The following is a 23,332-nucleotide window of genomic DNA, read 5'->3' on the forward strand; positions in this document are numbered from 1 at the left end:
CAATCCCATTACTGGGTATATACCCAAAGGATTATAAATCATTCTACTATAAAGACACATGCACACATATGTTTATTGCAGCACTATTCACAATTGCAAAGACTTGGAACCAATCCAAATGCCCATCAATGTTAGACTGGATAAAGAAAATGTGGCACATATACACCATGGAATACCACACAGCCATAAAAAAGAATGAGTTCATGTCCTTTGCAGGGACACATGTGAAGCTGGAAACCATCATTCTCAGCAAACTATCACAGGAAGAGAAAACCAAAAAACCAAACACCGCATGTTCCCCACTCATAAGTGGGAGTTGAACAATGAGAACATATGGGCACAGGGAGGGGAACATCACACACTGGGGCCTGTTGGGGAGTGGGGAGCAAGGGGAGGGATAACATTAGGAGAAATACCTAATGCAGATGATGGATTGATGGGTGCAGCAAACCACCATGGGACAAGTATACCTATGTAACAAACCTGCACATTCTGAACATGTATCCCAGAGTTTAGTATATTTTTTAAAAAAGAAATTGTATGATGTCATCTGATCTTGTTTTTCTCTTTGCAAAACCATGAGATTAGTAAAAATTAGTAAACTGATTTTAAAAAGTGAATAAATTGGCTGCTCCAAAATCACATGAAACAAACCTGTCAACTAATTTTTTCTAAACCATTTAGAAAACTACTAAGCAGGCAATTTCATATTTAGCACTTAAGCTATCCTTTCTTCAAAAGCTTGATTTTGCAATGTTAAGCTCCCGATTCTGAGGTTACAGGTACATTAACAGAACTCTCACAAATCCTCACAATTACTCACTAATCCCCATGCTAAAAAAATACATTTTTAAATAATAAAAGCACTCCAGAAAGTAGTTTACAAAAAAGAGAAGCAAAATGCAGCATTTTTGAACTACAGGAGTAAACAGTGCATACAGTAAATTCTACTTTACATGTTCATGTACACGGCTGTTCAACTAATATAAAGTTAAGTACTTTTTAAAAACAAAGTCTTTATTTGAAAGTTGAAGTATCACCTACTTAATCAATTAAATCAATCATCAAGTTTACTGGGTACCAAAATATGGGCCCAGCACTGCTGCAGTGGATACCAAAAAGTACATGGTCTCTTATCAATGGAACCAACCTTTCATCTTTAGTGACAAGTCTACCACAATTCTAAGTAATGTTTAAAAAAAAAAAAAAAGGATATTTTGATATACATCAGTATCCATGCTCTTAAAAGTGAAGACAGGTTCAGCAAAAGGACAAATCAGCAAGGCCTGAAGCCTCATGGAAAAGCTAGGACAGGAACTGGGTGTGTAGGATGAACAAATTTCAGATGAGTGGGTGAAAAAAATCATGACCAAAAGCACAGAGGCAAGAATTAGCATGACATGTTTTTAGAATTATGAAGGCATGAAAATGAGATGAAGACAAGTCTGGAGTAGTGAGAAATAAGATGGCACATGTAAAATAAACCAGATTAAAAAGAAGATAATTAATCTTTCACAAGAAAAGCAAATGCCCAGAAGGGGATTAAAGTGTTAAAGACTTCTCTAGCCTTAGCACATTGGGGAACAAGATACCAGAAGGCCAGCTGTTATCAGTAATCTTGTCACGAGTAAGGGAAGGATGAAATACCACAGTTGCAAGGACAGGGGACAAGAAGGAGCAGCAAAGATTATTTTTAAGGGAGAGGAGATTCTAGGACTTGGGACTAACTGAAGATGGTAAAGAGAAGAAAAGGATGAGTAGCCATGGGTGACTTGAAGCTAGAGGACACTAAAAGAAAAAGCCTTGGAGAATACTGGCATTTAGGAGGATGAAACCCTACAAGAGGAATGCAGATGAAGTAGTTTAGAAGAACTAAGATAGACAATGTCACTGAACACTAGAGTAGTAAATATTCTGAAAACTATTCGGAGATGCAACAGAGCCCAAGCCACTGAGTTGAACAATGAGGCCGAATGAAGCCTTACTTGAGCAAGTTCTGAAAACTGTAACATACCGAAGTTCATATCTAAGAAATAACTGAAGGCATTAGTTGTGAGAAAAGACAGTTGTGTATGATATTAGTCTGGCAATAAAGGCAAGCAGAAAAGTGACTACTGTAGGTTTTCAGGTTAGTGTGAGAAAGATGCTGGTATTTAGTAAGTATTTTGTGTATCTGAGGTATTATATAAATATACATAAAGCAAAGTACATCGACACAACCAACAAAAGCTAATTTGTATTATTAAGTTTTATGCCTTCCAATTTATTATTTTAAATCATGATGATGAAACTTGTTTCCTGGAATAAAACACACTAGTGAAAATAAACAATTTTTTCCCAAAAGATGTAATTATATTATCTTGTTTGAAATTCTGGTTTCCAGAAATCCATGTGCTTTCCTTTAAATATGTCACAATATTAAAGTGGCTTTTTCAAAAACACCACAAATTTCATCAAAATTAGTGAAAACTTATCCCAAAGAAACTTCTCAGAATGATTATTCCAAAGAATGGACACCAATAAATTTGTAATAATAAAATGTATTTATAGGCCTAATCATGTAAAATCTAATCCTAGACTTAAAAACAAAAGCATCAAATTTAGCAAATAAGCTATTAATTTTAATGGTTCATCACCATTAACAATCGACATTTACGGAGATTATACATCCACATTGATAAAAAGAAGGCTTGAGACATAAAATTCCCAGGTACTTACAATACAGTTAGGGCAACTAGAAGGGTATTTAAAAAGTAATGAAATGGGGTTCATGTTAATAATATTCCCTACTGAAAGTACCACAGCAATTTAAAAATAAGGCACAATGACTACATAGCTTCTTCACCTCAATGAAAATGCTAAGAAATTGCAGTGAAATTTATGAAATTAAGGCAACTTAATTTAAGTTAAAAACTCAAACTTACCAGCAAAAAAACATGAATAATTTTTACTTTTTATAGTAAGTGTATTATAATGCAACTGTATATTACCACTGAATTTAATGCAAATGCTGTTTACCTAAATCTAAGAGAAACTGCAAGAATTCATCAAACAATAAATTAAATATGAAAAAATATACATGTTCAGAAAAACAGATTGTGAAGATTAGTTTTATGCAAAATTCTAAGAAGAGTACGCAACTATTTTAACCTATTCTATTACTTCAAAACCTTTAGTAGTTTATGAATATAGGATATAGAAAAATCAAAGTCTAGAGACTTAATTTGTAAAAATAATATAAAATGGCTATATCAGTAAGCGAAACTATAGTGAAAAAGTCTGTTTTAACTTAACTGTCTCTGACTTAACTTCATAATTACATCTGTGAATCTGCAAATAGAACTTCTGCGTATGTGTAGTTATACAATAACTCCATTCTGCTTCAAGCATACTTTGCAAAATGTTAGATATAACTTAAATCTAGCTTCACTATATCAGTAAAATATAGTTAACGATGACGAAAACACTTGAAAAGTAAATATGAATATTTAAGTTGGAGCATAAATTAACAGATTCATCAAAACACATAATGAGGCCGGGTGCAGTGGCTCGCGCCTGTAATCCCAACACTTTGGGAGGCCAAGGCGGGTGGATCACCTGAGGCAAGGAGTTCGAGACCAGCCTGGCCAACATGCTAAGACCCTGTCTTGCCGGGCATGGTGGCTCACGCCTGTAATCCTAGCACTTTGGGAGGCTGAGGCAGGTGGGTCACGAGGTCAGGAAATCGAGACCATCCAGGCCAACACAGTGAAACCCCATCTCTACTAAAAATACAAAAAATTAGCCAGGCGTCGGGGTGGGCGCCTGTAGTCCCAGTTACTCCGGAGGCTGAGGCAGAAGAATGGCTTGAACCCAGGAGGAGGAAGTTGTGGTGAGCTGAGACTGTGCCACTGCACTCCAGCCTGGGCAACAGAGCAAGACTCCACCTCTCAAAAAAAAAAAAACATAATGAAAGGAAAGTAGGATGTATAGAAACAATTCAATTTCTCCTCAAAAGTGATGAGTAGTATTTTGTTGTTTTGTTTCGTTTGTTTGTATCTTTGCTCTCATTTCTAGAAATGTGATATCAGAACTTTGCAGGAATTGATATGAAGCAAAATTCATTCAATGGACACCATGCTTCCTTTCAGTTGGACTCACTCTCTACCAAAACTTCATTGATATACAATTTTCCTACTACTACATGGAGAAATACATTCCTAAAATGAAAATGTTACCTTTATACCTGTATGTGAAATCCCACTTATCCTAAATGTGTCAGGGCAGCAGTCCCCAACTATTTTGGCACCAGAGACTGGTTTCATGGAAGACAGTTTTTCCATGGACTGGGGGCATGGGGGATGGTTTCAAGATGATCCAAGTGCACTATATTTATTGTGCACTTGATTTCTATTATTATTACATTGTAATATATAATGAAATAATTATACAACTCACCATAATGTAGAATCAGTGGGAACCCTGAGCTGGTTTTCCTGAAACCAGATGGTCCCATCTGGGGGTGATGGGAGACAGTGACAGATCATCAGGCACTAGATTCTCTTAAGGATAGCATAACCTAGATCCCTCACATGCACAGTTCACAACAGGGTTCACACTCCTATGAGAATCTAATGCCACCACTGATCTGACAGGAGGCGGAGCTCAGGTGCTAATGTGAACAATGGGGGGTGGCTGTCAATACAGATGAAGCTGCCCTCATCGCCCACCACTTACTTCATGCTGTACGTCCAGTTCCTGATACTGGTATCGGTCTGTGGCCCAGGGGTTAAGGACCCCTGTGTTAGGGTTCAGAAAGAAGCAGTTAGCAGAAAGAATTTAAAGTAGTAGAAGCAAGAGTTGGGGGCAGGGGTAACATTTACTTAGAATCTAAGAAAATATTTGTAATATGTAAATGAACAGTACAGCCAAGATATCAAAGCTCATGCTCAACAATAAGCAATTCTACTCTGCCACTTACTTCCTTCTTTGTTCCTATAGTGACTAAGGAAAATAACCTGTCCCAGCTTAGAAAAGTATCATTTGTTTTAAACCCCTCCCATAATTAAGTTGAATGGATTTTACACACACACCAGATAAAAATGTAAAACCTCAAAGAGCACAGAAAGAAATTCTTCAGAATTTTTTAAATTTTATACCATAAAATCAAGAAAATGTATGAGAGAAAAACTAGACTATGTACTACTTCTAGGAAATGAACAGAACTATTAGCCTGAATATTAATTTTGCTTAAAAAGTCCTAGGATGTTCGTTCTCTATCTTCACTATTTTCTGTTCCATTTTGTTCTTCACTCAAAATTTTAGTTTTATAAAAACTAAAAATTCAACATTTTAATGGAAATTTGTAAAATCTGGTTTTAAAAAATGTACCTTTTACCTACATCCTTGGAGGTAGCATATAAATTGATGAGTTGTGAAGTACCATAAGAGACAATGATCCCCAACACTTACATTTTGTATGTAAATACCAAATAAGAAATAAGCATCATATTGTTTCTGTTTTACCAAATTTATAGGATGAAGAAAATTGATCCATGTAGTTGCTCTGTCCCTTACATCCAAAAACAAAATACATCCAAACACAAAATAATTAAGATACCTAGCTAACATTATTCTACAATCCTAGTCCTTTAAAGATCAGATATCTATCTGTCTGTCTGTCTATCTATCTATCTATCTATCTATCTATCTATCTATCTATCTATCTATCACCTACTATTCAACTGCCTAAGAGATCCATAAATCTTTCAATGCCAAACCGTTCAAAGGCTTACACATTCACCTTCCTAAAAGTCAAGTGTCAGAGCAAATGATCTAGTCAGTCCTTTCTAGTCCTAAAACAGGTAGTAGACCATCACACAAACCAGGCTATTGAGTAAGTTAAAATTTCACAGTAAGGGTACAGGTTCACATAAACACTACTGCCAAAACAAAACAAAAAGAAATTTTTGCAGGGCAGGTAGAAAAAGAACCTGATTACAAAGGTCAGGGCTTTTCAGAAGTGCCAGTGCCAAATGCACATTTGGACTTTCCTCTTTGAACACACAAGAAAGTACTGCAATCATCCAACCTATGACCCTGGCTTTCTCAAGATTGCCAGGGATTGAAATATTTATAAAAACAAAAACAGGATTTGTGCTCACTGATTTCTCCTTTCTTCATCAACTAATGTTTCTTCATTTCATATATTTTCCCAACTTCTTCCCTTCTACCTCAGAGGAAGAAACAGCTTCTTATTTTCAAGGTCATGATTTCATCCCTTCTCATTTCTTCTCATAGTTCAAATATAAATGAACAGAGATGTGAAGCCTGTGCCTGTGTATATCTCTGTTTGCCTCAAGTTATGATACTAAACACATCTTTCCGAACCTTAACATTTTTTTTGCTTGTTCCATACCAGCATGTATAAATATGACTCAATATATTTAAAAATGGAAATGTTTCATATTATGGATATATAAGTTATTTAGCCAATTGTCACTGTTATAAATTATAACATTATTATTTATATTATCTTTTATTCATCTGCAACTATAATATGAACATATATGGTGCACACACACACATATACAATGGCAGTGTTGAACCAAATTATCACCAAATTACACTTTTGAATGGGATAACATGTCTAAGTATTTATAAATGCAAGAGGCACAGAAAAGCTGCTCAAGAAAAGCTGGCTGAATGTGAAAGAAATAAAATGCCTTAATGATTCTAAGGCCTTCTAGTCATCTAACACCTCTAATTGCTCAGGTCCTATTCTTAGGATGAGCATTCTAACAGGTGAAGTTTCTACGTCTTTCCATGGCTGGTCAATTCTGGAACTAATCGGTACTCTCTATTTTAGGTACTATGAATTGGATCTCCCTCTTCTTTTGAAAGTGAACTAAAATAATGTTCCTACTCAGTTATATCCGCTGGGAGGTTGTATCTGTTCTAGCACACTCGGGGCCAAACTAAACAAACAAATCTAAAATAGAGTGAAGGGATAACACTAGGACCTTTTTAGATATGCATGGGAAAATCCGCCTCCCATTTAAATGGTCTTCAATCTGCTCTACTACTCTTAGTACCCAAATAACTCTATCCATTTTGTTTCACTTTTCCATCTTGTGTTTTTTTTTAAAAGCAACATTTAGTTAATGAACATCTATTGCTAATACTATTCACATCTCACCCAGTAGCACTGTCTACAGAAGTGAATAATAGCCTTCAGGTACATCAGCATTTTCTGCTATCTATAACTTCACTGCTCCTTAAATCAATCAATCAAACAAACAAACATAGTTGCTTCCCCAGAATGGCATAGAGAAGGCTCTCAAGTCTTGCCCTTTTCACAATACGCCCTACCTTGTTAACATGCTATCTTTGTGCTGCTTTTGTTCCTGTTTATGGCTCAGAAAAGTACTTGTTTATAGAATCCGTTCAATGCCCTATTCATCCCCAGAAGTTAAGTGTGCTGAAATTAAAAGGCTGTGCTTGAATTTGATAAGTGAAAGGACAGACGACAGAAGGTTTAAACAGCTTTATCTTAGGCTGCTATAAAAGGTCCTAAAATGCAAACATTGTCTCTGACATTCTTCCTGCTTCTACTGAAAATAGATGGCAAGTTTGAACTTCACTGAAACAGCTGTTTCTGTTAGGATCAATGTCACTGACAAAAAAAACCACACAGAATCGGGTGACCCTGAAACAGAAGGCTCCCTGGCCTAATCTCATGGATGCTTCTCTTGGAGACCTTCCGTCCACACAACGTACGGGAAGGGAGAGAAGGAATGGCTTCCCCTCCAGACTGAACCATCAGGATTTGTATTTCTCTTGCTACACCTGTCTCCCTTAGCGGTCACAGCAGTTGAGCATATACATTTTCATATCACAAACTATTTCCACAACACTAGAAGAGAATCTTGAGTTCAAAATAATCAGTTTAAGAAACAAATAGGAGATTCATGTTATTTGGTTAGCTTAACCTACTTCCAAATCAATCATTCTATTCCAAATCCTCCCCTGACCCAGTCACCGGCACCCTTTGATAAACAACTTATTGCTTTGCTGCTGGTTATTCTTCCCACTGCTTGCAAGGTCTGAGTCATGGACCTCAGCAATCTTGACCTTTGAAAAAGGGAGGCTTTTCTGTCTGGGCCACAATTAGCATCTTTATTTTAAGTAGCAACTAATCTCTTGTGTTGAGCTCTAACTCGCCAGGGTCCACGAACTCTGCACCCAGAAATTCTCCATACCAGAGTACAAAGCACCTACACGGCTCTCTTGAGCTTCCATTCTCACGATTTCTCCATCACTTTCTTCCTTCTTATGCCCTCAAACTCAACCCTACCAAGCTGACTCTGCATCTCTCCACTGTGTTCTATTTTATTCTTTAAAAGAATCCAAAGAAACTCTGACATTTCTCCCTCACATTCCCATCTTTCCTACTTCACCCTTTTGAACTCACAGGTTCTCCAAAACTCCTCTACTTTCCTAACTTTCGTCCCCATCATCAGTCCTCCTGAGAAGCAGGCAGTGAAGTGGGAATCCTGAACGTAAGCTTGCTGATGTTTCCTTCCCGTAGCCTCAGCATTCCCCAAACTCCAGATTTATAGGTTGTCAAATCCACCTGAGCTGCTTCTGCAGTCCTGCTCACTCTTCAAGGATCCACGTAGGGTGGGGTCCTGATAAGAAAGACAGGTCGCTACAGTCTGTCTTTACAGTACAATTGTAGGCCTAAAGGGCTCTGTAACACGTACTATTGGTGGAGACTGTTACCATGGATGCAAAGTCAAATCTTAAACACCTTCACTGCTTATGCTTGTAAAATGGACTATAGCTAGGTTTTTGTCACCCAAGCAAGGTGACTTTAGTTAACAAATATGCACCTGGAACCTAAACCAAGTACCACATATTTCTGTCACATAAGAGGACTGAATATCATAAACACAGCCTTAGGTCAGGAGGACTGTGGAGTAGAGTCTGCCTGACTTTAGTGAACTGCAAGCTCCCCATCTGGGCCCCCTTCTTCTTTGTGCCCTTCCCTGATGCCAGCAGTGCCAGGGCAGAGCAAGTGCTCAACAAATAATCACTGAAGGAACTGATGAATAAATAAGTTAATAAAAATTTGAGACTACAGTAGATTAACAATAGCAGATTTTACTGTCATGTATCTCTTGCCTCAGCTTTTAGAGTAAAAACAACTCCTCATTAAATTGTTTTAAAGGCACAAAGTGCTTTGCCATTAGTTGAAATTTGTGTCCACTTTTGCCTGACTCTTCCTGATGAAAACATATAAAGGCTTGAATATAAAATAGCATGATATCACTATCACAGACTAATGTTAAGCATTTACTTTCCAGTACAATAAACAATGTACCAAAGATAGACCCCAATTTTTACACTCGTATTTCATTTCAAATCAGAACAGCATTTTTGAGAGGATTTTAATGACATACAAATTCCTAAAAATTAAACAAAATCAATTAGTGAGATTTAAATTCTTGAGAAGATAGCTTCAATTAAGCTCCTAAACAATTTCCTTGACTTTTGAAATTTAACATCAAACACACTGAAGTTTGAAATGGCTCCAGCATGACACAGCTCCAGCATGAAAGCATGACATGGATCCAGCATGTCCCCAATTTTGTTTATGCGGACTCAAGTTAATTGTACAACTCATGTAGTGCTACAAAATAGTAGATACTTCAAAATAATCCATTAGCTCCTTGATCACAGAAACGAACACACAAACATTTACTAAATATACAAAATGCTCTATTAAGTCATTCATAAAGAAGTAATAAAACTATCTAACGAGGCAGAATAAAACATGATCTTATTTTCAAAAAAGATAAAATATTAAATAAGACATGCTATCCTAGAAACACTTTAGCTTTTCGGTATAAAATCCAACAAATTTCTTACTACACTCTCCAGTCTTTACCGTCATCAAACAAACTATATTAATCATTCATGTGCATTTTAAATGGTGCCACTTCACCGCTTAAGAATGCACAACGGTTTCCGACAGCTTTTGTAAGATCAAATCTATATTCTTTAGCCCTCTATTATTTTGCCCCCAACTTCATCCACCCTTTCATCCTATTGTACCATTCTCTCAAATACTCTTCATAATATAAAGACATACATTGACATCTATGTATGCCAAGAAGCCTTGGCAGAAAAGGCTTTCAAAAATAAACAGAAGAGCAATGATACACATGATGCCAATGCACCCAGAGAATCCCATTACTGCTCCTAGGACCAGGAGATAGGGGTTGTGGTATTAGAGGATTTTCTATACTGGTATGAAAGGAAATGTTCCCTCAACTTTCTCATTCATATATAAAATGAATTTTAAAACATAAATGAATCCCAGACAAGACTATGTGTGTTCACTCCCTGGTTTTCTTCAAAATGCAAGATGTGTGGTATTTACATACACTTACAGCTATGCATACAGAATGTGATGGAATTTAGCACAGCCACAAATATAGAGCTTTGAAAGGACACCAAGAGTAGGACACACATTGTTCCTGTAATATAATATGGCACTCCTTTCAATTTTTCCCCACCTAGAGCTTCACACATAGATTACAATGATTCTGGCAAGGGTAGGGTATTTCAACACAATGAAACATAACTAAATAACTTGGAACCAAATGTTGTCATTCAGTGAAGCTATATTCCATCCCCAGAGTAATGATGTAAGTAACCTTCTGGACTGAAAATGACAAACCAAACAATGCTCTCTGAAAATTTCTTATTCATCATTATGAAACTTTTTTTTTCCCTGGTACTCATCTCCCACACAGAAGTTGGTTCCCATAATACTCACAATTTCTTGTAAGTGTTATTACTTAGTCTAAAAGGTTGCAAAGCACAGGGCATTTTTCCATCCATTACAATATAAACTCATAAACTCCCCAAGCAAGTAACTGAATTTTACCAGTGTGTGTGTGTTCAGAAGTAACGCCAGGTCTCTATTAAGGTCCCTGTACTCCCATGGACTGGCCAGGCAGCACTTTACCAGCACTGGCCCAGACACTAGCCAAAGGCAGAAAGGGGAGGGAAAGACATGAGGGAGGAAGACAAAGAAAGGGAGGCAAAGCAGACACAAAGATTTAAGACAGGAAATTTAGATTACCAAGAGACAGCACTCTGTTTATGCCTCAAATGGGTCATAACATCTAACAGTTACAGATAGTCACAAAATGGTTTAATACTGAATAACTACGTAATATAAAAGCAGTATTAGCATGAATCCAGTGGTTGCTCTGAAACAAGATATAGCTAATAATGTTTTATTTCACATGAAAATGCCTTTACATATTATGCAAATTTGAAACTTAAACCTCAAAAAAATACGGCAGAAATGGTGAATTCTGCCAGCATGGTAATGTATTTTATACACAGTTTTGGCTAAGTGTGACACAGAATAATACTATCTGATGCTGATGTTTATTTCCTTCTTGCCTAAGCAAAGCAGCTCTAGTCTATGGAGAAGTCAAGGACTTAGGCTCCTTCTCCATTGAAGTTCTGCCATCCCTGTTCCATCACCCTCCTTCACATGGCTGAGATGACTCATAACCTTGTTCACATTCTAGCCAGCAGGGAGCAGGAAAAAGGAGAAGGAGTGGGCATGTGGCTTCCCTTTAAGGGCATGATCTAGAAGCTGCACAGCTCACTTCTACTCACATCCAATTCATCAAAATTTGCTCACAGGGCCACATCAGCAACATGTGAACCCAGGAAATGCTATCTTTACTACGGACGGATAACAGTGGGGAAATACATAATGATAGGAAAGAGACAAAATGGATTTTGGAAGCAATTAGCAATCTTTAATACAGATATCAAAGGAAATGACAAAATAATTTTCATTAAATATTAAATGATGCTTCACTGAGTGGATTAAGCTAAGTTCGAATAAGATTTTTAATTTCTGTCTTTTCTTAAAGGAGAAAATATTAAGATAGATGCCAAAATACTTGAAAGGTAAGATTATGTGAAATACTAAACATTTTCTAAACTAACAAAATAAGTATATTTTCCAATTTTAGCTCCACACATTTTTTAGCATAAAATAGAAAAGAAATAAATATGCACTAATAAGTTTAAATAATTTTACTCTTGACCCTAGGGCAAAATACTGTCTTTCCTTGAGTCATAAGTTTATGAGAGAGATGATTATACATAAAATATAAACTGAAATAATTTTACAAATAAACTTTATTTTTCAAACACAACCTACTTGATTTTAACAAGAAACTGTAGGTCTAAGGTAGCTCAGCCCTGAGTCCAGAAAGGTCAAAGGAAGTTTTACACAACGTTCTCTCGGGACTTTTCATGACATCACCTACAAAGACAGTTCAAGAAGGTGAGAAAACATTTCAACCACAGTGGAACAGCAGCTTCTAGGAACCTCTATACCACATTTCTAGACCAGAAAATTTAACATATATAATTTGCCACAATTCTTTTTAAGTTACAGTCTTCTTTCTTCCTAAATACAAAAAAAGATTTCAGTAACAATCAGTTCGTTTTTTTATCCCCTGTCCTCCCATGTAATAACTGCTGATGAGATCCTGAAATATTCCCCAAAGTAATGAAAAAAAAATTTTAAATACCCAGTTCATATAGCTCCTACAATATGCCTACTTTTAGGAAACACAAGTTACTTTTCTAATCTGGTTTTGTAGCTTATGAGAAAAATAAACATTCTTGAATACACAGGTAAAATAAATGGAATGAATACTGCTTGTCTTTCCATAAAGATGTTTTGTCACAGTAAAGGCAAGATCCACTCTCACACACAAAACTGCAGCTATCAGCTGGGTGTGGTGACTCATGCCTGTGATCTTGACACTTTGGGAGGCCAAGGCAGGACAAATGCCTGAGCCCAGGAGTTCAAGACCAGCCTAGGCAACATGGCGAGACCCTGTCTCTACAAAAAATAAAAAAATTAGCCGGGCATAGTGGCATGTACCTGTACTCCCACTTACTTGGGAACCTACTTGGAGACTGAGGCAGGAGGATGGCTCGAGCCTAGTAAGTACAGGTTGCAGTGAGCTGTGTTCATGCCACCGCACCATAGCCTGAGCGACAGAGCAAGACTCTGTCTCAAAAAAAAAAAAAGAAAAAGAAAAAAAAAAGGAAAAAAAACTGCAGCTATCTTTATAATATAGAGGAAGATCTTCCAAAATCAAATTTTTATATTTTTTCTTCTACATTATTATAATTTTGAAACACTTCTTTATATTTCTAGTTAATTATCTTACTACAAGAAAAATACTTGCTATGGAAAGCCATGATTAAAAGCGTAAATCATCTATTATATGTATTTGAAGTGGTATCTTCAAATAGTTTTAATTTAAAGGGATATCTCATTTTATATGTAATTAGTCAGCACACGTATAAACACAATGATCCCAACTGTCAGATGTATTTTATTTGCTTCCCTTTTCACTAGAATTCTTACTCTGGGGAATTCCAATGCCTCAGGTGTTAAGAAATAAATGAGAGCAAAGAAGAAGGAGTGACGTAAAGTTATCACACTTTCTACCTCCTCCCTTGCCCCTGCCCCAGTAATGCATTGCTGCCAACATCAAAACATCTTGGAAGGCTGTCCATGGTATCGTTACCGTATAAATCCCCATAAACCACGACGAGAAAAGCCTATTATTAATAAATAAATAAAGCCACATAATATGTGTTCAAAATTGCCTAATAAGGTTGTCCATTGTTTACATGACAGACATTTAGATCCTTGTACCCTGTACTTAATTTCCTACCGGAAGCAATATTTCCTATCAAAGACTTTTCCTTTGTTGTACGTAATAATTTCCCTTGACTCAGCACTATGAGGATCTGAATGTTTTTCTTCTGTTACAGGAAGTGTTGGTAACCCGAATACAGAATCAATCTTATAAAGCATCATATAACAAGAAAGATCAGTCAGACTTAGTTGTGAAAGACAGAAGACAGATTAAAAACTAGGTATTTTTTATTGTTGTCTTAAAAGACCAATTTCTATATCTAAAAGTTTGTTTCCAATAAATAAGTAAATAACTTACAGTCTAAGTTGTAAAGTTTAAAAACAGTAAAAATCTGTTTATATAATTTCAGAAACAGAATTATTATCAAGTAAGAAAGTCAGACACATGCCATGTAAAAGAAAGCTTATCTAAAGAGTAGCCTAATGTGAAGTACAATATCTACTTCTCCTTCGATTAAAGCATAATGAACAAAAACCACCAAATTTATGTCAAACTCTGTTCTCAAAAGCTGGTCAATTCATTCATTCAGATATTAACTGATTACACATTTTACATATAGCATGCAGTCTAGTGTAAATATAAAACATAGGAAGCACCAAAATTATAAGTCAGTGACACCAAACTTCTAAGTGACTAGAACTCAGCTGATGAGACACAGCTAACATGAAATATCCAAAATGCAAAATCTTGTCATTTAAATATGAAATTGCATGGTACACAGAGTAACTTCCTTTCTTATTTTTTCTGATATATACTTCCCCCAAACCAGATCATAAACATAATCATGTTCATGGTTGAAAAATCAGAAGAGCAGAAGAGAAAAAGTATAAAAACTAAACCACAATCCTTCAATTCCTACACTCCTGAGATATCCAGCACCAAAGAACCACAATACAATATGCTTTCACATACTTCTAAGCTAGGCATGTACTCCCATTCCTTTAAAATATCTTCCATGACATCTTTTCCTGCTTATGTCTCCTACCTGAGGATTAGCTTAGGGAATAACTCAAATACATTTCCCCATTGAAAGCACGGGGACCTCCAGGTGGGCTCAGATCCCCAGGTAGGCTCAAATGCCATCCTCTGTGATTCCTGAACATTCTGAGCTTCCCTCAAGTAGAAATGGGAACCTGAAGCATGAAGATAGAACTGTCTCTACACCACCAACTACAATGTTCTGACAAAAAGTAAAAGCCAAAAAATGCTCAAGTTCTAGCACTTGATTATTCAGAAAATGCTTCAAGAATGAGAACTTCGATTATACTTTGAAAGACAGTTAAAATTAGTTGGGGGAGAAAATAAATCATCAGAAAATGTTCACAATACTAACTGTGACAACCTATTTGATAGGATGGTCAAAAAAGACCCATCTAAGGAAGTGATATTTACACTTAGATCTCTAAGCATAAATTTTTAGAGGAGGTCTTCCCTCCCCTAAAAATATGTAGAATCAAAAGAAAAACTTTTCAGGAAGGCAAAGCAATTTGAGGAGGCAACAAGTAGAACATACCTTGTAACTGAAATTAAACAAGTGAGGCTGAAGTTTAAATGTTAAGAGTAAGCAGGAAAGTAACACATTATGTTTTTTAAATTATTTCCAATTAAGGGAACGAAATAAAAATACACAGAGGGATACTGAAAAGAAGGAAAAGAAGCTTGCGGCCGAAATGCTAGTCAAAGTAGTTTCAGATTCATACAACAGGCAATAAAATTTTTTTTTCAATTATTATAAAAATAGAGCTGGCATAATTATTAAAGCAATGGATGAAAATTCTTTAAAGAAGGTATAAGGTAATGCCCAAAACTACTGACCTGTTTGATGAAAAGAGATATGTGCCATAAAAAGGCTCCCATATACAATATACAACCCATATGCAACTAAGAAACTACCCCAATGGTACCTTTGTTACAGGAATTTTGAAATTTTAATTTCCATTAAGAAGAAAATATAACATGAATCAGGATAAATAACAAACATCAGGTTCCAATTTCATGCTTCTCAGTAAAACTTTTAAATATGCTAATCTTCAGCAGTTAATGTACCGCAAATAACTGTGGAAAGTGGTTTTAGTTATAACTCTGATACTTCAGTTCTATACAAAAATAGATTCTAGATGCTGGTTCTAATTACGGATCAGCAGGCAAAGAATGATGCATGTGGCTCTAAGACCCTCTTCATCCTTTTTAAAATGTCACATGAAAATACAATCCACAGCTGATTAAAATAAGTACCTCTCGACCATACCAGATTGACAGGTCCAGCTTAAGTTTCTCTGGCTTTATCACTATTAAATTTCTTCTTTCATCTCCAGAAAGAAAACAAAACTGAACAAAACAAAAACAAACCATCAACACCTCTTGTCCCTATAAAGGTCTAACGATGACTGCCAAGTTTTATGGTGCTCACTAAACAGGATGTAGATCAAGATGAATGCATATCTATCCTTCATTCCTTCAATCTGTATTGAGTACCTACACCGTGTTGGAAATGAAGTAGGCGCTGTGGTGAGAGTGGTGAAGAAAACGAAGAAGCAGAAATTGTGACAGGTCCTGGAAAGAACAGAGCAGAATACCATGAGATAAAATAATGTGTCCAAACATTTAATGATGGGTCAGGGAAGGCCTCTCTGAGGAAATGACATTTAAGTTATGATGTGAAGGATGTGTTAGGTAGCTGGAAAAAAATCGGGCACATGAAGCCTCAGATGTGGAGGTCCTAAAGGCCTGAAAAATTGAAAAATGATGTGAGTGGATAAAGATGGAAGACCTGAGGGAGAGTGTCATGAGATGAAGCTAGAGAGGTAGATGATGAAGAAATATGAATGATTAAACCCTTCATATGAGTAAATAATGCTTTTTGTCTTCTTACTTCTCTAGGTTATAGCCATCGCAGTTTCCATTCATTCTGATCACATAATCTTGAATAATGAGAATGAATTTGAAGACTAGCAAACACTGCAACTTATTCTCTAACAAATAATTACAACTCATTCTGCACGATTCCGAAGAACATTCCAGAATCATGCTTCAGGCAGAATAGTGAAGGCAGAACAAATATCTCTCTCTGCGATGGACAGGCTTATTAATTTCTATGATCAGTTAAAACTAAAGACAAAATTAGAGATTTTATTGTAAGCATAAAAACTAGAAACTTTCACTTTTTTTTTACAACTCATTTTGCTTTCAAAGTGACACTCAAAAAGATATTTTCTCTTGTTGCTTGCAACCAGTTTTGTTTTCTGAATAAGAAATGCTGTTAATATTTATTTTCAGTACTTAGGGGTATTATAAATATAAATGAGTTTAATTCTGGTTTGAAAAGAACTCACATGTTTGGGTATTTTCCTTATAACTTGAATACTTTTATTATTAATGGAAATTTCTAAAATTAAATATACTTTTATATCATTTAATGTCAATAACAATAATTTAGATTAGATCTGTTTTGAAATCTCGGAATAACATAAATTTTCAAATGAAAATTCCAAACTTTACATAACAGTTTCCTCTGAGACATTTAAACAATCACTGAAGACCAGTATCCTAAGGGAATTAGAACCTGATAATTAAGTAAAACCTTTCATTTAAAAAAAAAAAAAAAAAATTGAGAGTAACTATTTTTCCAGATCTTAAGGTTGTCAGGTCCAGATTTAACGTGCCCTCTGAAAAAAACCTTGACCTAGTCCATTTTACTATTAATATATTTTTAACTGCAAAAGATAATTAATTCAACATCCTTAAAAAATATATCAATCACAGTTTCCTGGGGTGGGGGTAGGTAGTTGAGGCAGTGGATGAAGAGCTATTGGTCAAAGGATACAAAATTTCAGTTAGACAGGAGACGTAAGTTCAAGAGGTTAACAACAATATACCATATATTGAAAATTGCTAAGAGGGTATATTTTAAACGTTCTCACAGGTTTAAAAAAACAAAAAAAGTAAGTATGGGAAGTAATGGCTATGTTAATTAGCTTGATTTAGCCATTCCACAATGTATACATATACAGAAACATCATGTCATACAATCATAAATGTATTTGTCAATTTTAAATAAAGAAATAGGGCCAGGAGTGGTGGCTCATGCCTGTAATCCCAGCACTTTGGGAGGTCGAGGCGGGCGGATCACGAAGTCGGAGATCAAGGCCACCCTGGCTAACACTGTGAAACCCCATCTCTACTAAAAATACAAAAAATTAGCCGGGTGTGGTGGTGGGCGCCTATAGTCCCAGCTACTCGGGAGGCTGAGGCAGGAGAATGGCATGAACCCGGGAAGCAGAGCTCACAGTGAGCCAAGATCACGCCACTGCACTCCAGCCTGGGTGACAGAGCAAGAAAAAAGAAAGAAAAGAAAGGAAAGAAAGGAAGGAAGAAAGGAAGAAAGGAAGGAAAAGAAAGAGAGAGAGAGAGAAAAAAAGAAAGAAAGAGAAAGAAAGAAAGAAAGAAAGAAAGAAAGAAAGAAAGAAAGAAAGAAAGAGAGAGAGAAAGACAGCATGACAAGTCAAAAATCAAAAACAAAATCTTCCCTACTATACATAAAAATGAAGTATTCAAAAACAAAATATGAAGTACTAGGTTAAACTCTGACAATAAGCACACATATTACATGGGGAAGATCTGCCCTGCTTTTACCTTGCTGGCTTCTAGAAAAACAGTTCTTAAAACTCCTAACGCATAGGGCTTTCACTGAGAACCCAAAAAACTACTTCTCTAGTTGTACACAGTAGGTGGTACTGTTCTAATTAAACAATGTTAACTGCTACTTAAACCAACAAAAGAGCTAAAGGAAGCACAAATATACTTGTTATTTTGTCTAAGTTTATACCAATTAAAGAAAGTTGGTTTCCAATTGTAACTTTACAGCTGCCCTATCACAAGATACCCTATATTCTTCAGAAATGCTGCAATCTCAAAGGAAAAGATCATCCATGGGACTTTTTACTGGAAGCTTTTCTTGTTTACCAATTGAACTATGACTTCATGTTATCCCAAACCTGACAAGGTATACAAACTATGTACATTAACTTTTTGCAACTACAGGACAGTCTGTCTTTCACATATCACTTATTAACCTCCATGAACTATTAGCATCAGCCATTTTTCAAGGCTCTTTATCTTCATTTTAACTGAGAAAAGGAATTGCTTTTTCCAGGTTCTTCAGGATTCTTTCCACTGGTGAAAAGCGGCATGTAATTTTACAAAGAATAACCCCAAAAAAAGCTTTCAGTTATGAATGTATTTTCCTATATCATGAATAGTTCTAGAAACGAGCTTCAGTTTAGAAATCCTTTCGTGAAAACTGAACAACTAGATGTTGAGTGATGTGTCAAACTACTATTTCACAATGAAGAAAATGTCCAGGGAAGCTGTGGGAAATTAGAAATGATCACCATAAAGAAAAATAAACACCAGTTTAGTAGGAAGGAGAGGGGAAGACATCAGGAGAAATATTTAAATCTTTAACTCAACCAACTTGATTCTGAAGCCCAACTTAGAAATTTAAAATAGTATGATTTAAAATTAAACAGAAAAATTATTTTACTCTAAGTCACACTGAAACCCAGTAAAATGATTACACTCTTACAAATACAACCTACTAGCTCCAGATTAACTAAATGCAGTGGATTACTAACACATTAAAATACTTGGTGTACATTCTGCTTCTTTCTAAGCTTTAATGACCTGCAGTAAATTGAAAGCTTCCTAAAATAACATCTAATTAAAATTCTTGACAGCAGTTTGAGATTGTAGTACAGCAAATAAAGTCCTACTCTCACCTTGTTTACTTGCCATCTCTCTCTCTTTTAAATGTCAAGTACTGAACATGCTACAAGAATTCCAGTTATTTAGGCTTTCCAGTTATTTTAATCCCACATAAATGACAGTTTACAATAAATGCATACAAAGAAGGATTAAACTTGCTGTTGGAATGATGCCACACATACAGTAGAGGAAGCAAATAAAGAATAGTTACATAATGGAATGTTATCTGGGACACAAGACATCTACACTGATCTTCCAATATAAAGGTTACCTTGAGTGATTAGAGGTAAACACTACTTGCCTTTTGGGTCTCACCTCTAAAGCTTTACTTCACAACCTTAATTAACGTCTTGATAAAGATGTGGGAAGACCACTATGTTACACAACTCTCAGAGGTACCACTTCTCTTAAGAAATAGTAAAAGGGTTAAGACAGCTCTGTCTAGAACACCTTTCCTTCACCAATGGTTTCTGAAATCAAAAGACCCTCTCAATGAAGTCCAGCAGCCCCATCCTCTCTTTCCAACACGCTTACCCATATCAAAATAATTTAGCATAGTTATCTGTGTCTAACACGATCTCCCAGGAAATGAAGTGTGGATTTGGGAGTGTCCCCAATCTTGCTATAATAAATAAAAATTAAATTTAATTGTATAAGAACTATCCAGATAAATTTTAGAAAGTAATTCAAGGAGGTTCCCAAATTAGTTTGGGGACATACCACGAGCACCCCGTAGAGGCAATACGAAACAGGAGTATATCTTAGGGCTGCGTTTTGACCTCCAGGGTTATAAGAAAAGAAAAACTATTTCACAAATATGTATGGGCAAATTTCAGAACCACAGTATGGCCTGAGAAATAGGGCAAATGTGAAGGTTTCTTACATGAAGGGATCATGGCCAACTGAAATGGTAAAGCTCAGATTACTGACATCCCACACTAGCTAACTTACAAAAACACACAAAACCACCCCCACCCTTGGTCTAGTGAGTCAAAACAAACTGCTGACAAACCCTAACAGCTATGTGAGGGGGCGCAACGATAATACACAGTGAGAACACACATGCCTCTGTTTTCCTGTCAAGTCTAAGTCTGCATGGTGGATGTAAGAAAACAGCAATTCCTTTCTTTAAAAGCCCTGCCTACATATTCAAAATATTTCAGATGTCCCTCAAAGCTGATATGCTCACATCAAAACAAAACAAGACAAAAAAAAAAGAAAAATCATTTATAGCAAGAATACCAGATCCAACCCTCTGACCTTTACTTTAAAAGGAAAGAAAAAGAGATAGCAGTTAAGCAATACATAAATACAAAATAGCCTCAGCTAAAATTTAAAAACTAGTTTTCAAGTTTGGAAATCTTCATCTGTGTTAAGGAAGTCCATTAACAAGGACACAAGACAATTCCTACAATAAGACTTAAAAAAAAAAATTGTGCACATGTATTCATGCACTCCCTCAAGAGTCCTGAATATAACAACCATCTGCTGCACAGCAAGCTATGAAGAGGACGAAGCACTTCTGTCAATAATACATACCAAATGAAACTGGACTATTCATGTCGAAAGCATAGATTTTTGGAGGATTCCCCAGTTGCTGAAAAGTCCTGTGTATTCAGAGTCATAAGTACAATACAGCACAGAAACAAAAACAGTCTTTGAAGAAATGTTAATATAAGAATAAGAGGAAGTGAAAACACTCATTGGAGCTCAGATACAGAATAAGTCAATAAGAAAGCTGTGAAATATGCTCATTGCTTTGAGTAATTTGTGAGGGTAGGCAGAATGATACGAATTTTTAAGGAATTTATCTTACAGGCTAAGCGTAGCTACAAGGACACTCCATTAAAGAAGTACTTGTAAACCGCAGTAATTTCATGAACTTTGTCCAAGAACGTTATTACAGTAAAGCTATTTGAGAATACATAGAGCTAAGAGTTGCCTTGAAATATAATATTTATAATTAAAATATAAATAATAATGATATTACTATCCTTATAAGCATTTTCTTTTCTTCTAAAATCACCAGCATTCATTTCCAAATGTGAAGAAGCTAACATTCAGAGTGTACCTACAAATTCTAAAAACAAGCCTTCAGACACTTCAACACTTTCCAATGTAACATCTCTCTTTTGCCTCCCTCCAGGCCTCAGTAACTCATAATCGAGGAATATTATCAGGATTTTCAAATCATCCTATAGTAATTCTAAAGAAATAACCATATATTATTACGAGTGTTTGTCAAGTATAAGGCACTGTTCTGGATACCATGAGAGATACAGAAGAGACATGGCCTATTACCTTTTTTTTTCTTTTTTTTTTTTTTTGAGACAGGGTCTCACTCTGTCACCCAGGCTGGAGTGCAGTGCCACGACCTCAGCTCACAGTAGCCTCAACCTCCTTGGCTCAAGCAATCTCATCCATTTCAGCCTCCAGAGTAGCTGGGACCACAGGCATGTGCCAACACACCTGGTTATTTTTTTTTTTTTTTTGTAGAAATGGGATCTCTCTCTGTTACCCAGGCTCCTAACACCATTTTAAAAAGATAACAATATTTGACAATATATCGTTAACTGCCACATGAAAGGCCTTGATAAATGCTATGGTCAAAAGTAAAAGATACATTTTAGCTAGAATGATCAAAAATCAGAGCCAAGATGGGCATGGGGATAGAGTGGAAACGTTAGCTATGCCAGTAATAAGAAAGAATATCTGCATAAACTGGAAATAGAAAAGTGAGGAGAAAGGGGCAGGATAAAAGGCTGGCAAGCAAAGGTAAATTCTAAGGATAGTGATTAGGCCAATCTCAGAAAAACATAAAAAGAGAATTGCAATTCATCTTTTCCAACCAAACTCCTTTAAAAACCTTACAGAAATGTATCCTTCTTTTTTTTTTTTTTTTTTTTTTTTCCTGGAGATGGAGTCTCGCTCTGTCACCAGGCTGGAATGCAGTGAATGCAGTGGTGTGATCTCGGTCACTGCAATCTCCAACTACCAGGTTCAAGCCATTCTCCTGCCTCAGCCTCCTGAGCAGCTGGGATTACAGGCGCATGCCACCACACTCAGCTAATTTTTCCATTTTTGGTAGAGATGGGGTTTCATCATGTTGGCCAGCATGGTCTCAATCTCCTGACCTCGCAAAGTCCTGGGATCACAGGCATGAGCCACCATGCCCAGCCCCCTCTTCCAAGTGACTCATGACTGGAAGTGGATTCCTCCGGTAGTATAAAGGAAGCTTAGTAAAATGAAAAGAGGTCTGAACACATCCAGGATTCTATGCCCACCTGTGCCACCTCAATAGTCCTTGATAATCTTATACATAAAAGGAGATAATCTGACTCATGTGGATTCTGAAAGCAGATAGAATGTCAGAAACTGCTAGGGCACTATGTATCAATACATATGTGCAGATCCCAACTGGTAAATTTAGCAGGCATTATATAAAGGCTGGGAAGCCGTACTTAATAATCATTTCAGAGGATTAGAATGCATCTGATCCACAGAAAATGCAGGAAAGCCACTAGATTAAATGCTTGTCAGACATTAGTGGCACATCTTGTGTTAAAAACAAAAACAAAAAAGGCCTAAATTTATTATGTTTTGAAATGATTATACACATCAGAATATTGAGACAAGATAGGAAATGTTAGTTTCATAGGCCTATAGCTATCAGTCATTGACTACCTACCATTTTTTTGCCTTTAGAAGATCACAATGGTAATTCACAAAGAACTGTTGGCAGAAATAGGGTAGAGAAGAAAACAGCAAAAAGAAAAAAGTATTTAAGTTTTAAAATGTCAAGT

At 36.1% G+C, this 23,332-nt stretch overlaps 1 protein-coding gene across 22 annotated transcripts in view; it reads right to left on the reverse strand.

Moving 5' to 3' along the window:
• Positions 1–23,332, reverse strand: part of CBLB (Cbl proto-oncogene B) — a 214,407-nt gene that overhangs the window by 160,450 nt on the left and 30,625 nt on the right. Inside the window, exon 3 of one of the 22 annotated variants that reach the window (XM_025375679.1) lies at positions 23,218–23,261. The exons of the other annotated variants lie outside the window; for them this stretch is intronic. The gene's annotated coding sequence lies outside the window, so the exon portion shown is untranslated. The remainder of the gene's footprint in view (positions 1–23,217; positions 23,262–23,332) is intronic. 22 annotated transcript variants of the gene reach the window in all.

Source organism: Theropithecus gelada, chromosome 2 (assembly GCF_003255815.1).
Source record: "Theropithecus gelada isolate Dixy chromosome 2, Tgel_1.0, whole genome shotgun sequence".
Lineage (NCBI taxonomy): Eukaryota > Metazoa > Chordata > Mammalia > Primates > Cercopithecidae > Theropithecus > Theropithecus gelada.